Genomic DNA, 14,993 nt, shown 5'->3' with positions numbered 1-14,993 from the left:
CCTGCCGCGGCCCTGTGGAAAAGTAGATGGCTCTCGCCATGACACCCAAACTGTCAGTCGGTCAGGCACTCTGCCACATCCTTATTTGCACCGTTTTCAGCCCAAGTGATACCACACATTTCGTTCAGGTATGTCATGACACAACGCGTTTGTTCTCATCTAGTGCTGGAGCAGCGCTGCATAGCTTCGGAATAAGTCTGTGAAGCGCCAAAGTGTGGAGGAACGAGCGTATTAGGTAATAAAGCAGGGCAGGCCCATGGGGATCTTAATGAGAGAAATAGAAGTGTTTTCAAATACTCCTTTTCTCTCAGCCTTTAGCCAAAATCATGTTCTCTGTCCCCATGTTTCTCCAGGGGAAGATGTGGATTTGCTGTTCGTTTAGTGGTGGAAGGTGGTTTTGAGTCATCTGTGATTACCTTTTTTCTTCAAAGGTGTTTTTAAAGGTTGTGTGATAAACACATAAATGTATTGGCTTTTGCAAGTCATAGGTGTGGTTCTGTGGATATAACTGTATGAGTTTACAATAACAGAAACAAACCTCGCTAAAGACACAAGATTAGACAACAAGTTAAAAAGGGTCAGAACTCTTGAGCAAAACGGAGTCACATAGCGAAAGAATTTGTAAAGGTAAAAGAAGGGGGGGGCTTGATATAAGAAAAGCTAGTGCCTGGAAAACATAGAGTTAAAGTACTTTTTAGCTTAACTTAGGTTGTAGAAAGAGAATAACGTTTATGTTGTAAGTCTGTGGAATGTAGTGACCCCACTAAACATGAGTTAATTGTTTCACACTAGTCTTCTAAAGTATCTTTAGTTTTAAAGAACAATGTTTGTGTTGTCTGTGGTAAGGTAACAGGATTTAGTGGCCCCACTAAACATGAATGAGTTATTTCACACCATCCTTCCACTTATCAGTTAGTTTAGAGACAGAGCCTCCCAAACATCTGCTAGCTTGGGATACTCCTTGTCTGCCCATCCTGCAATAAATTTTGCAGGAAGGTCACACTGTTTTAAATCTTTGCTAGGTATCAAAAGAATTATAGATATAGCTGGTTTCAGATAGTTGTGTGATTACTGGGGCATCCAACTGTGCCAAAGGTGAAAAGTACACTGTGAGGAAGACTGCTTACTTCAACTTGAAGACACCTACTCACAAGAGGAGGACTGCTTACTTCATCCTCAAGACCCCTGCCCACAGTCACCACAGAGCAGTGCGCAGACGCCAAGAGGAGGAGACTTATGATAGTAAGTTCTTGGAGCTAGTTATAATATTCCCCGCCTATATGCAGGAATTATGAATATGTATGTAATGTAATAGTGAAAGTATATAAACCTGTAACAAATGCTAATCACTCGCACCTCTGGCTATGGTCATGCGCCCAGCACTGTTGCTTTTGCTTTATTGACTTTGTCCCTCAATAAAACCGTGTTATCTTGTTTAGAGGAGTGAGTTTGTATTTCACAATTGGATCCTTGAAGTTTCTTCTAACCTAGTATTCTGTGACTCTACTGACACCCTTGGCTGTGTTAAATAGTAGCCTAGAAGCACTCAAATACAGTGCTCTTGTCTCTGGACAAAGATCGTGACCTCCTCTCTTCACTGGAATATACCATCTCTCAAGACAATACCCTGTTGAGCTTTTCAACCCAGGAAGATGTGTTAGACTTCTCTTGCACCTTTTCCAAGTGGCTTGCGAGGGGCCTGATGGTATTAGATTTCCCTGAACTACTCCTTCAATTAGAGGCTACATGAGAGGAAAAGTTTGACCGGCTTGGTTGCCTTTTGGGTCATCATAATTGAAGCAGTGTGAGCTGCTACCTGGTGTTCTCCTTTCTGTTTAAAAGTGGAAGTTTCATTTACCCCACTGCTGGTTTGCTACCACATTAAACTAAACCAGTTGGTGGGGAAAAAAATAAAACAAAACATGCTTAAATCCAGTCTGCTTGCAGTATCTTTATTTCCACTGTAGCATTTCCTAATTGTTAAGTCCTGTGAGGGACTATTTTCTTGTACTTGCCTTAAGCATGCTGAGACCAGGGTTGATAATATCCAGCCTAGCTTTTGAAGGATTGGAAAAGGGGTTATCTAAGTGCTTAATGAAATAAGGGAATGAAAATGAGGCAAAAAGTACGTACGTAACATAAGCACTTAAGAATCATTTTTGTGATCTGATTGAAAAGGCTAAAGTCTTTATTAAACTAAATGTGAAATACAAAAAATTACAGGGAAAAATATAATTTCTAAAGGTTTTTTCATAAAACTGACAGTTCTTCAGCAGTCTAGAAGACTATGGCTCATCAGTCTGCAGTATTTTATGAGGTTGTGTGTGTACTTCTGTGTTTACACAGAATTGTCATTGTCTTACTGGCAGCTTGCAACCTGAACTTTAACATATATCTTCACTGTGACCTAAACTGCAGCCTAGTTAAACAGTTCAAGCTTATACAAGCTCTGTTAACAGCCAACATATAATGTAAACACATATTCATCTTGAAGAATTCTTGGATGCATTGCAGAAGTACATTGTAAAGGCCTACTCATACCATTCCAATTACAGACTTGCCTATTTGAGCAGATTATTTCAGCTGGAAGACACTTAAAACAATCATCTAGTTCAAACTGGATGACCAATTGAGGGCTGTTAGCCAAGTTCAAACATGGTATTAAGTGCTTCATTTGACTTTACACATGCTGATGAAAAAGCATGGATTAATCATCTGTGAAGAACAAAACCAGTTTATAAGGGCAGTACAAAGTTCTCAGATTCTCTAGTTGCATGTCCTAGACCACTTATATGCAGTCACTGCACTTACAGCTTAATCTGTTGATCTATTTTAACTATTGTTAAGATATTGTTGGGATGCTAGTTCCTCTTTTTCTGAGAAGTTCTCTATTTATCTGATGTCTAAGCATTTATCATAATCTTTCAAGCTCCTTTTCAAAATTCAGTACCCAGAAAAAATAAGACAAGTCAGTGCTAATCTACAATTGCAAGGAGTCTTGTACAAAGCAGAAACATCCAGCAACTAGGAAATACGGGAGAGCTACAGTATTCTAAAATGTTTAGCTTTAATTGCAAATTTCTGAATATAATCCTGATTGCCTACTTGGAAAATTCCCATTTAATATGCTGATTTTCTCATTGAATGGACTATTATGAAAATATAGTTTACTTAGAATACATTTAAAAACATTAGATAGCAGTTTCATTTTCTTCTTAGTGTTCTATACAAAATACAGGAATCTGATTTACATATAATTAACTATTGCACTGGAAAATATGGGGTTCTTGAAGCACATCCTCAGTTACAATAAATTCTGATGGTTTTGTAGGAATTTCTTTTATCATGTTGTGTGAGCATGGGACTGGCAAAACTGTGACTTCTTTAGTAGTGTAAACTCTTTAGCCTAACTATGGATATGGATTAGGTAGCACATCTCAGCCCTTCTGAGTAGATGACCTCAAAGGGAAGAAGATACAACAATTAATATTTTCATAAGACACCTGAGTTTCTAAAGCATCTTAAATACAGATATGAGAATGAGGTCTTGCCTAAATTAAATATAGATGTAACTGAATAGTAAAAAGAGCTCTTCATGTCCCACAGTCTTTGACTTTTTTGAAGGTGTACAGAATGAGAAGAAGTTAGGTATGGATTTTAGGGGGTTTTGTGTGTGTTGTTTTGTTTCGTTTGTTTTATTTTATTCCCAGTGCCTGCTGGGTAGCTTTAAAGTCCCCAAAACAGAAATGCACATGAAGACCAGGAAATGTTAAGAGGCAAACATTTTAACTTCCCTCCCACTCAGATTTCTTCCCCTTCAACTCCACTTCCTATTCCTCCTCATCCTTTCTTCACATAACCTGTTTTCCCACCTTTTACCAGTGCTTATTTTGTCATGTCTCCATACTTTTATTCAAATGTTTCTCATTTATGCTGGTTCTCACCTCAGACTTCCCAGTCCTGCCCTACTTTGGCTGACTATTCTGCATTTTTGAGGATAAAAAGTTAATAAGGAAAAGAAGGTATTTGGAGGGTTAGAAGCCATTTTACTTACGTTGAGGCAAATGTACTCTATTTTTAGAGAACTACCTACCTCATGTGAGTTGACAGGCACCTTCAAATAAGTCAGTCTTCCAAATATATCACCTCTCTGTTCTCAAAGAAGAAAGAATGTTTGCAGCTTTGCTTGGAGATTGTATTGCATTTTAGTAGGCCTTACAAGATAAATGCAATTTTAATGTAACTGGGAAACTAGGTCAAGTACAAATTGTAAAGCTTAATAGATAAAGAGAAATCTCAAAATGTCTCATTTTAGCTTCATAAAGGCTTTCTCTCTGCATCTTGCAGATCCTTCTGCTACTGTTTTTTCCTTTGCCTCCCCAACATAGTGTTCTTTCAGTATTGATGGTACTTTGTTACATCATTATTCCATTGAGCTTTTGTTTTACATCATTACTACTTAAGGTCATAGCATAATAAAACTTTAGGGTCAGTAAAAAAGTCATCCTCCCCCAGCTGCTCACTCCCCTTTCTGCACTTTCTTCCCCCACCTTGTATTGACTCACAAGTTGTTTGTGCAGTCCCTGCAGTAAATCAAATAGGAGAATTAGCTGTGTTTATCTGCTTTTTCTAGCTCAAAATGTTTGCTGAATAACAGTCTCAGCCAGACTCAGCTGAGTCAATCTGACTGAGCAATTTACTGCTATTAGATTTGTATTCTGGAATAGAGTCTAAATATAAAAATCCCAGCATTATGTGGACTAAGGGCAATACACAAAACTGATTTTGGGTAATACATGTGTCTGTCAGGTAAGTGTTTCTTGTTTACAGTCTTTATAGTCAGTGAAGAACTATTTTTAGAACATTTGCTTGTCATTGCTCTGTCCTATATATAAACAGCATTAAAAGATATTCTTTGCAAAAGAAAAATAAAGGCAAGCTTTGATCTGTATCTGTGGAACTTTTTCCTTTTTTTTCCTTTTTTCTTGAAGTGCAGATGGCCTCAAATAATTAATTTCTTTTCTATCTTCCATTCTTACCTTCTTGAACTAGTCTTCATCTCACCTTACTCACTGAACCATTCTAATGCTTTCTTTCTAACATGTGCTCTGCAAAGCAAATAACAAAGACCTTTGTCTTTGGAAGCTCTGCGAATGGTGATAGTGTAGGCCTAGTTCCCTGGTGTTAAACAGTCAGCTTTGACAAAGCTTCGATTTGCTAAGCATAGATCAGCATCTCTGATGTGGCCCTTACAGCTGCTAGAGACCAAGTAAGTGCCTCCACTCTGCTGCTTATTGCATCTACATCCTGCTCATCACTGAGTTCTGCTTTGTGGATAACTCTTGCTCATGTTGTTGCTCTGCCTTCCAGAAAGTGTAATGACCGAATCTCTTCAGGAACTCTAAAACGGCACTCCTATTACTGTGTGGCCCTAATCCATGGAACTGTGTTCCTGTAGCTTCACAGGGGTATTATCAAGAACATATAGAGTATAATTGACATTTAGGAGGAGTGGATTAAAATTATTTGCTGTTTATCTTTATTTCAGTGGAATTCTACTTAGAATTTTGGTCAGGTTGTCAGTCAACAAACATTTGAATCATGTGTCAGCTTCTTCCTGCAAGGGGATTATTGGGGGCTGGGTGGGTGTGTACACACACAACCTGCTCAATAAATCTGGATCTTTGAATGAACTGCAGACTACTGTCCATGTGACATAACCATTCTCAGCTAGGAACAAAAAGAATACCTGGTTGCCCTCTGCATATACTATTACCCCATGGAATGCTGCAATTAGGAAAACTCTGTGTTAACTAGAGTGGAATGGTTTGTGCCTCTGTTTATAACTGTGATGCCACAGATGACTGCAGATCTGCTGCACATTAGTTATCATCACTGCCTCCACATTTTAACAGAAGAGAGTTCTGAGTGGGCTTGAAAGCTCTTAACAAGCAGTAGTTAGGCTTTTCTTAGCATTGCTGTTTACTACTACTGGTTTCTTTGATTCCTAAGTACAGTGTTCTGTGCCAACACCATGCTGAGACTGGGCTACTCTTCAGGGGCACTTGGCACCAATACATGGTTGCCGTGAAGGATCTGTTAGTAAAGGAGTATTTTTATTTAGAAATAAAAACTATTACTAGCTGGTTAAGAGGTAAAATGACTGTATGGTCAGTTGAATTATGGAATCAGAAGTTCAGGGGTGTAACTGACATTCACATGATGGGAAGTACAGCTAAGTGACCACACAGGTCTCTCATCCACAATGGAATCTGAGGCGCTGCTCAAGGAATCAGGATAGATCACTTGTAGTCTCTCTCTAGCGTACTGTGGTGACTTTTACTACACCTACAGCAAATTTTAACCGGCACATAGCTATACTTCCAGACTGAAAGTTTCTGGAAAGACAGTCCCAGTGCTCTCACTGTGAGAAATCTCGAGGAACTCACCAACAAAGTTTTAAGTTGACAAGCAGGTATTCTTTATTGTGGCGCTGGGAGACACAGAGGATCGCTCCTCCAAGCATGTCTCTCCCAAGCATCAACCAGGCTGTGATTACATTGTCCTTAAACATACATATTAATTACATTACATACATTATATTATACTTTTAGAGAATGCCTCCTGTATGCACACAAAAATGTGGTAGTGGGCTTTCAACCTCTGGTGGTTATTTCTTCATCACTTTATTTTAGGATCGTTGTCTTATCAGTAACCACGAAGCGGTTCTGGCAAAGCTTATTTTAGTAATTTCCTTTTCTCTATAGTTGCTAACAAAGCCTAACATCCTTGAGGTTACTTATTTACAACCCTATTCTTCAATCAGCCCCATTCTTCAATCCCCCGTTTTGTTGTTCTATTGCAAATTCTTTTGCAACTGAGTTATTTCATTCTTATTTAAAGTTTCCTCAAGTATTTCCCTGTTTCTACTTGATGCTTAATTTTGTTTCTCTTCCATTCATCATAGTTCATCATAGTTCATCATGGATTGTTTGCAACACCAAAAGGAGCATTGGACTGTTATACATATAATCAAAACCATTCCTATTATTACTAATACAGTAAAAAAACAACTGTCTCAACCAGGAGAGATTGGGTACCCGTGATGTTAATTTTTCCCAGATTTCCTCAGATCCCCATGAGGTGTTGTCCTGTGCCACCTAATGAAATATTTTAACTTGTTTCCACATCTAATCTATTCCAATTTGTCTTAAACGGGATAGGGAGGCCAATTAAAGGAATACGCAGTCTCTCTCCTGATTTAGGTAGCTGAATACAGATCCAACAATCACTCTTGTTTAAGACACTAGTAACATTTTGTATCAATCTCAGATATAGATTTTGATTCCAGGCTTCTACACCTATTATTATACAAGTCCAAATTATGATCGATGTAGTTTCTCATATGTGTGGGTCCTGAAGACTCGATGTGCCATACTTTCTCTCGGTTCTGGTGTTTTTTCTGGTTCTGACACCTTCTTGATTCTTGAGTAATGTATCCAAGCAGGCTGTTCCTTTATCTTCACTGCTGTAAAGGTAGTCAGTAATACCTGATATGGTCTGCTCCACTTCTTTTCTAGGGGATCACCTGCAAAATTCTTAATAAAAACTGAATCTCCTGGCTTAAAAGGATGAATAGGATAATCTAAACCTCTGGCCCTGGTCCCTAACACTCTGGCATTTATTTCTTCTGTTTTCCCAAGTTTACTAAGAACTGTTGAAGGTATCCTTCTCCTACTTCTTATAGGCTCTCTCCTTTAAACTGAGATTGATATGGCCTTCCATATAGAATCTCAAATGGGCTAATTGCTTCCTTTGACCGAGGTTTTGTTCTGATTCTCAATAAGGCCAATGGCAATGCTTGATAGTAATATAACTTAGCCTCTTGACAGATCTTCCCAAGCTGTTGTTTAATTGATTCATTTTTTCCACTTGCCCACTGGGCTGAGGCCTATATGGAATATGTAATTGCCAACCTATTTCCAATTTCTTGCAGATTTCTTGTAATAATTTTGCACTGAAATGCGTACCACAGTTGGAGGAGATAGTTGCTGGTACCCCAAAATGAGATATTATTTCATTTAATAGCACCTTAATCACTTGTTTTGCATTATTTGCCCTGCAAGGGAATGCTTCTGGCCACCCTGAAAAAGTATCTGTCAATACCAACAAATATCGACAACCTCCTTTTCTAGGTAATTCAGAAAAATCTATTTGCCACTGTTGTCCTGGATAATTCCCTTTTCCAGCTGTCCCTATGTGATTCCTGTTTTCAGTCTTAGGGTTATTTTTCAGACATAGTTGACATTGTTTTGTCACTAATTGTGCTATGGTATATAAATTTCTTCCTATGATCTGTTTGTTTAAATGTTTATACAAGGCATTATTTCCTCAATGAGTTTTGTTATGTTCCTCTTGTATCAACTTCCATAATTGATTATAGGGGATCATTACTCATCCATCAGGTATTTTTATCTGACCCTTTTCATTTTCCTGTCCCTCTAAGTCTTCAATTAGTTTCATACCGTCTTTAGAGTACCTAGGTTGATTTTGCTCAATTACCAGTTTACCGTCAGGAATTGAGGACATAACCTCAGCTCTTTTTGTTTCTGCCGCCTGTTTAGCCTCACGATCAGCCAAATTATTTCCAGTCTCTTGATCAGAGTTACCTTTTTGATGTCCTCTACAATGTATGATAGCCACTTCATTAGGTAATTAATTGTACAGCTTCTAACAATCGCAGAATTTCTGTTGCATGTTTAATTTCTCTTCCCTGGGTATTTAAAAGTCCTTGTTCTTTCCAGATTGCTCCATCTGCATGAACTACACCAAAGGCATATTTGGAATCAGTCCATATGTTTATCCGCTTGTCATTTGCCAACTCCAAGGCTCTAGTCATGGCTATTATTTCTGCCTTTTGTGCTGAGGTGTTAGAGGGTAATAGTTTAGCTTCTATTACCTTTGACGTTGTAGTTATGGCATATCCTGCTCTTCGTTTACCATCTTTAACAAAGCTGCTGCCATTGATGAACCAGGCATCTGCACCCTCCAAAGGCTCCCCCTTCAGGTCTGGTCAGCTCGAGTACACTGTCTCTATATATAGTGACCAAGCAATTGTGAACCAATGGTTCGGTAGGGGTTTCCTGAAGGAAAGATGCTGGATTCAGAACATTAGTGATCACAGTTTCCACATCATCCAGTTCTACTAGGATGGCTTGATACTTTAAGAAATGCGATGGTGATAGCCAATGTATGCCTCTGTTCTAGGACTGTTGATACCACGTGTGGCACTAACATGGTGATCTTTTGTGCCAGTGTAAATTTTCAGGCCTCTTGGATGTTTAAGATAACTGCTGCTATTGCTCTCAAGCATCCAGGCCAGCCTTTACTTGGTGCATCCAGTTGTTTTGAAAAATAGGCCACTGCTCTTTTATAAGGTCCCAATCTTTGAGCCAAAACCCCTAAGGCTATTCCCTGTTTCTCAGAGGAATATAGCCAAAAGTGTTTAGTTATGTCCGGGAGCCCCAGAGGTGGAGCTGTCATGAGTTCTGTCTTTAAACTTCTAAACACTTCTTCAGCTTGATCCATCCATTTTACAAAGGTTGGATTTTCTTTTGGCAGCTCATATAAGGGTCTTACCAGAACACCATAATCATGGATCCAGAGTCAACACCATTTTCTGTCATTCCCAGAAACATCCTTTAACCATGGATGGTCATGGTCTTTGACAGATTGCTTCCTTCCAAGCTGCTCCAGGTTCTGGTTGTCCTGTTATTTTGCATCCTAAATAAGATACTTGAGTTTGAATTAGTTGAGCCTTCAATTTAGATACCTGGTATCCATTTAGCCCCAGAAAGTTTAACAGTCCATTGACTGTCCATTTCTCAGTTTTTGGTAGCAATTAACAAGTTGTCAGCATACTGTAGTAAAGTTCCTGTCTGGGTGGGTGCTTCCCAGGATTCTAAGTCTTGTGCCAATTGATTTATGAAAATGGTTGGACTGTTTTTAAATCCCTGAGTTAACACTGTCCAAATGAGCTGTGTCCTTCTTCCTGTTTCAGGGTTTTCCCATTCAAAAGCAAATAATTTTTTACTTTCTTTGGCCAGGTGCAGACAGAAAAATGCATCCTTCAAGTCCAGAACGGTACACCACTTCTGATTAGTATTCAATTTAGTCAATAGGGTATACAGATTAGCTACTACTGGATGAATATCCTCCACAATTTTGTTAATTGCTCTGAGATCTTGAACTAATCTGTATCTTTTCCCATTGTATTTCTTTAATGGCAAGATAGGAGTATTATATTCTGATTCACATTCAATCAATAATCCATATTTTAAAAAATTATTTCTTTGATTCTCTTTCAATCCTCCAATTTTAAGGGATATTTTTCTATTCTAATTGGGCAGGCCCCCTTTTCATTTCTACTTCAACAGGCAAAGCATTTTTTTGCCTTACCTGGATTAAGGATTTCTTCTATTTCAGGGAGGTCCTCCTGTTTGCTTTTCTGTTGAATTAAAGATAAACTCAAAACTTCAATTAATTGATTGGTTTTGACTCTTAATTCTATTTTGCCTTCTTTAAATGTTGCTTCTCACCCTAATAAAGATTTTGGAGGATTTGGCATGTATAAAAATTTATGCATTCCTATTTGTTTTCCCAATTTATACTCTAAAGGTTTCAGAAAGAATGTGTTGTTTTTTTTTTTTTTTTTTCTTTTCTTGGTGGCCAGTAGCTCCCACATCTGTAACAAATTCTTTTCCCTCTGATTAACGCTGAATAAGTTGCTCCTCTATCCACTTAAAAATTCCACTTTATTTCCTCTAGTCCCTAGTTTTAATTTAATCAGTGGATCTGCTAGGGTAGATTCCCCAGGTCTCTGTCAGTCTAGTTCCAATTCAGTCACCGGAGCCACCCCATGGCACTACCCCCAGGGCAGTCTCACTTCCAACGTCCAAACTCCTTACAGTACGCACACTGATCCCATCCCACAGGAGAATTCAATCTCTCACCTCTGCCTGACATTCCTCCTCTGCCTGTTCCTCTTCCTCTCACCTTAGTCCCTCCACCAGTTTCTACTTGTCCCAAAGCAGCCACTGTAGCCGTGCCTATAGCCTGACTCAGCTTTTTCTTCTCTACCTGTTCCCGATTCCTATATGCTCTCCACGCTTCTTTAACATTCTCAAGTCCTTCTGCTCTGTTGCCAAGTTTGGTATTTCCGAAGTAAGAGTTGAGATAGAGAAGGCAGTTCCATTAACATAGTGAATGTTGACCTAGACTTGTATGTGTTTATTTCTCTCTGTATCTCAGATACTGTCTTACACAGTATGAAGAAAACATTCAGATAAAGTTATTGCAGAAAGATGTATTTACTGATTTTTTCACAATCATTGTGCCAGCAATTCCTACTAGATCAATGATACGCTTAGTTGGTGCTCTCAGTAGATGTGTCTGAAAATCAGTTTGTTACTGTTTAATAGCTTTTATTGACACAGACTATGTGAAATTGTGTGCAGTTCCATAATTGATTGTTTGTTGCATTTAAATTTGATTATATGTCATTGCCATTTTTTTTTGGAACAAATTAGTGACTTGTTTTGCCTATCAAGAGAAACTTAACCCAGAACCATGAAACAAGTTTTTCATCATGTAAACATTGTGAAACAATATAAATTCACTGTGAAACAGTGTAAACTACTAAAATCAGAAAGTAACTCTTGGTTCATCTTAAGAAAGATGAGAGCCTTGGTGTGTATGGCTCATGAACATTCGATGTAGCAAGGAGAGTGAAAAATAGAAGAAGGAAAATGGAAATAAATAACTGAAAAGTTTTTACAAAACATTTTAACTAAACTGCTATCACATCCCTCAGTGAGCTCTAGTTGCCTTGACCGACCTGTAGCCACCTTTTTCTGTAAGCCTTCTCTGGAAACCCTTCCCTATCTCTCAGGCTTTGGCTGCCTCTGTTCACAGGCAATTAAGGTGCAGTGCAACTGTGTAACATTGGATCAGACCCCTCTGTTAATGAAAGAGTGCTGTGATGAGTCTCAGATGGGACAGGATGCACATTTCTATCCATGCACTCTCCACCTATTGGGCCAGGAGATGCATTTCAGCTTAGGCTTTGCTTCAGGTTCCTGGCTGAACTATGTTGCACATACACGTTGCACTGCCTTGTACCTTGCCTAGTGTGGGAAAATCACTGTTGGGGGCAAATTAGAGAAAACTGGGGTCTAACAAAAGCTGTAGTATTATAGAAGCCCTTTTACGGTAAAATGCAGCTGCCACTTTCCAGATAGTTGGTATGCAAGGAATCTACTCCACTATGGTTCCCTAGGCAACACAACCTTCTATCCCAGAGCAGCAATGGAGGGTGGAGTGGAGACACCTCAGCCACGCTCTGCTGTACTTCCTGTAGGATTGGGAACTTGCTGGTACCATAAAGCTGAAAGCCACATAGCAGTGACAAATGGAAAATATAAGAGATATCCATTGTTGAGCCAACAACTGTGGCAAAAACTTTCCTTAGGTGAACCTTGCTCATTATAATACTAATGCACACTTCCATCCCAAAGTTCCTGCCTCTAAGGCATGAGCACCCCTCACCAAGCATGTTCTTTATACTTTTTTGTTTGCTATGTATCTTTAAATGAGAAGTGAGAGGATTTTACACCAATTAATAAGAACAGAATGTATGACCAGAGTCACTCAAGCTCCACCTAAGAGTAAAAAATTCCCTGAGCAAGTCAGTCAAATCACCCTCCCAACATCTCCCCTGCCTTTTTCTTCCCCCATATTTCGTTGCTGAGCATGACACCATATGATACGGAACATCCCTTTGGTCAGTTGGGATCAGCTGTTGCAGCTGTGTCCTCTCCCAACTGCTTGTGCACCCCGAGTCTACTCACTGGTGGGGTGAGGTGCTAAACTGAAAAGGCCTTAACTCTGTGTGAGCACTGTTCAGCATCAACGAAAGCATCCCTGTGCTATCAACATTGTTTCCAGCACAGATCAAAACCATCATGCCATCATACCCATCCCAGCTGCTAGGAAGAATATTAACTCTATCTCAGCCAAAACCAGCACTGTGCCTATCTGAGTTCACTTATTTGAGCTGCAGAGCCAGTTTATTCAAGTACAATTATGCAGGATTAGGGACTAAGGCCAGAGAAGTAGCAATTAATACATGACTCACTCATACAAGCAAGGTATATACAGAGGTCAAATTATTCCAGATCACAAAACTATTTAAGATTGGAAGTTAAACCATCTTACTCCTTTGTGGTAGATTTGGAGCAAATCACTCTATTATGTGAGATTGTATTAAAAATAAATCAGGTAGGGTACACAAAATCTGTGTCTCTAACATGTTGTATCATAAAAATACACTCTACATGCCAAGCAAAACTAGTATCATAGAATAGTTAAGGCTGGAAAGGACCTTAAGTTCGTATAGTTCCAAACCCCCTGCCATGGGCAGGGACACCTCACACTAAACCATCTCATCCAAGGCTCTATCCAGCCTGGCCTTGAACACTGCCAGGGATGGAGCATTCACAACTTCCCTGGGCAAACCCATCACAGTGCCTCATCACCCTTACAGTAAAGAACTTCTTCCTTATATCCAATCTAGACTTCCCCTGTTTAAGTTTTAACCCATTACCCCTTGTCCTATCACTCCAGTCCCTAATGAAGAGTCCCTCCCCATGCAGCCTTCTCTTCTCCAGGCTGAACAGCCCCAGCTTTCTCAGCCTGTCTTCATATGGGAGGTGCCCCAGTCCCCTGATCATCCTCGTGGCCCTCCTCTGGACTTGTTCCAACAGTTCCATGTCCTTTTTATGTTGAGGACACCAGAACTGCACACATTACTCCAGGTGAGGTCTCACGAGAGTAGAGGGGCAGGATAACCTCCTTCGACCTGCTGGTCACGCTCCTTTTGATGCAGCCCAGGATACGGTTGGCTTTCTGGGCTGCGAGAATATAAGAGGGTATTTAGTAAAAAGCAGTTTATGAACTTTTCATGCAAAATGTAATAACTCCAGCAACTATGGCAGCCAATGTTTCATTAGCTACAAAATACGTAATAGACAGAAATACTGCCTTAAGAGGTTCTTGGGTGACTTAAGAGAATCACTTTATCTCATGGCTCCACCTGGGCAGTCAGGCTGGTTACTTTTTAAATCATAGGTGATGTTCTCATAATGGGTGATTCTCTATAATAGGAAGGAAGTTTGTGTGACTTTGAGCTGGGTACCCAGCCAAGCTGGCTGTTGAAGATCAGGTTGTGAGGTGTCATTTGTGTAAACCCATACTATCTGCAGGAGAGGAGGGGAAAAAAAAAATATAGACTACAGGAGTCCAAAAGCCAAATTGTACTTGGTAGTTGTGCTAGGATAGAGATGTCATCCCCCCCTTCTATCTGCACTGTTGAGACCCTAATTCTATGTATGTGCTGACTTTGTGCTGTTTTAGCTTGTGCACTGTAGAGAACTCTGCCATGTTGCGTCATACAGAGATCCCTACTTTGCTGCTATGAATCTGCACTCGGCATGTGTATTGCCCTGTGCTTGTCTGCTTTTTAAGTGGCCGCTGCATACACTACATGAGGGGCAGTTTGTGCCTCAGCTTCTGACCTTAAGACAGCAAAGCAGCTTGTTTCCTGTATTCATCCTTTTCCTAGATAGCAGGTCAAAATGAGTCATCCTATAAAGCTTTAAAACTTCATATTTTTTTTTACATCAGATAATTATCTAAGTTTTACAGCACTGTAACAGTAGTTTCTAGGGAGAGCTTTTCTATAAACCCTATTTCCTATTCTTTTCCACCCATAGTACTTAGTGTACCTTCAGAATGGACGGTAGGTCTAGCCTTGCAGGCTAGTCACCACTCTGTGATGGAGGTGGACAGCCTCCCAGCTACCTCTGGTCGCCTTTAATGAGATGCAATCTCATGTCTCACCACCAGTAGGCTGATTTCTGTCTTTACCACTTACA

This window comes from Lathamus discolor, chromosome 2 (genome assembly GCF_037157495.1).
Source record: "Lathamus discolor isolate bLatDis1 chromosome 2, bLatDis1.hap1, whole genome shotgun sequence".
NCBI classification, from domain to species: domain Eukaryota; kingdom Metazoa; phylum Chordata; class Aves; order Psittaciformes; family Psittacidae; genus Lathamus; species Lathamus discolor.
The sequence above is the reverse complement of the archived record's forward strand: the minus strand, read 5'-3'. Positions refer to the sequence as shown.